Consider the following 2054-nt stretch of genomic DNA (forward strand, 5'->3'; position numbering starts at 1 on the left):
ATGAACAAAATCCCCCAACAAATTAAATCAGAATATGAGAAAGCAACCAAACCAGAAAAAAAGCCAAAGAAAAAGCACAAGAGATACATACAGATAAAGAGATACACAGATTTGCACAGTCAGGAATCCCACAAAAAATACAAACCCAGAGTAGTGTGGCTGGAATTGCTGACTGAGGAAGGTGCCCAGCTGCTTCTGTGCTACTCGCTCTGTGAGCATTACAAGCTAGAGCCAAGTATGCGGCCAGCCATCGTGTCACATTATGGGAGGTATGGAGGAGAAACCAAGGTATATGTTGGTAACCTGGGAACTGGTGCTGGTAAAGGAGAGTTAGAAAGGGCATTCAGTTACTATGGGCCCTTAAGAACTGTATGGGTAGCCAGAAATCCTCCAGGATTTGCCTTTGTGGAATTTGAAGACCCTAGAGATGCAGAGGACGCTGTTCGAGGACTGGATGGGAAAGTGATTTGTGGTTCTCAAGTGAGGGTTGAACTGTCAACAGGCATGCCTCGGAGATCTCGTTTTGATAGGTCACCTGCCAGTTGTCCCTTTGATCCTAATGATAGATGCTATGAGTGTGGTGAAAAGGGACATTATGCTTATGACTATCATCGCTATAGCCGACGAAGAAGAAGCAGGTCACGATCTAGATCACATTCCCCATCCAAGGGAAGGCGATAGTCTCGCTCACGCAGCAGTAGCTGCGGAGGGAGGTCAAGATCAGCATCTCCTGGGCGATCAAGGTGTGTGTCTCTTCGTAGCTCAAGATCAGCTTCACTCAGAAGATCTAGGTCTGGTTCAATAATAGGATCGAGATCCTGCTCAAGGTCGAGATCAAGATCCAGGTCTACTTCACGACCAAGAAGCAACCATTCAAAATCCAGATCTCTGTCTCCTAAAAGAAGTCGTTCCCCATCAGGAAGTCCAGACAGAAGTGCAAGTCCAGAAAAAATGGATTGAAGTTCTCAAGTTTACCCTTAGGGAAAAGTTATTTTGTTTACATTATTATAAGGATTTGTTATGTCTGTAAAGTGTAACCTAGGAAGGATCATCAACCATCTAATCAAAATGGATCTGGATTATTACTCTGTAAAATTCACAGCAGTAAATATTGTTTTTGTTGAATGTATTAACATCTTATGGTCTGAAAATGTGGGGTTTTATTTGAACGTTTAAATAAAATGTTTCTAACTAGAAAAAAAATCCAAACCCAGAAGCCACTATATATATTGAGTGTATCTGTATCTGTATTTGTGTGTGTGTATGTATGTTTGTGTGTATACATTCAAATTGTATATATATATGTATATATATATATACATATATATATACATATATATATATATATATAAATTCAAAGATGCTGTAAGGTAGAGAACAAAACAACCAAACAGAAAACCACCCTGACTTAACATTATGAGACAAAGAACCTCCAAAGACACCACTGAGTTCATTTTGTGTTGGCCATCTGGTGCTGGGCATGGACCTACACTTAATAGTGATTTGTTCCCCCTTCTAAGAAGGATAGAAGTATCCACACATTGGTTTTCCTTCTTCTTGAGTTTCTTGTGGTTTGTGGATTGTATCTCGGGTTTTCCGAGCTTCTGGGCTAATATCGACTTATCAGAGACTGCATACCATGTGTGTTCTTTTGTGACTGGGTTACCTCACTCAGGATGATACTCTCCAGCTCCATCCATTTCCCTAAGAATTTCATACATTCATTGTTTTTAATAGCTGGGTAATACTCCAGTGTGTAAATGTAGCACATTTTCTGTATCCATTCCTCTGTTGAGGGACATCTGGGTTGTTTCCAGTTTCTGGCTATTATAAATAAGGCTGCTATGAACATACTGGAGCATGTGTCCTTATTACATGTTGGAGCATCTTCTGGATATATGCCCAGGAGTAGTATAGCTGAGTCCTCTGGTAGTACTATGTCTGATTTCTGGAGGAATTGCCAAACTGATTTCCAGAGTGGTTGTACCAGCTTGCAATCCCACCAGCAATGAAGGAGTGTTCCTTCTCCACAACCTCCCCAGCATCTGATGTCA

The 2054-nt window shown here is 40.9% G+C and overlaps 1 pseudogene; it reads left to right on the top strand.

The window, feature by feature from the left end:
* LOC116091751 lies at positions 1-960 on the top strand (annotated as a pseudogene).
* Positions 961-2054: the final 1094 nt, after the last annotated feature.

The sequence above is a fragment of the Mastomys coucha genome, unplaced genomic scaffold, assembly GCF_008632895.1.
Source record: "Mastomys coucha isolate ucsf_1 unplaced genomic scaffold, UCSF_Mcou_1 pScaffold15, whole genome shotgun sequence".
Classification (NCBI taxonomy): domain Eukaryota; kingdom Metazoa; phylum Chordata; class Mammalia; order Rodentia; family Muridae; genus Mastomys; species Mastomys coucha.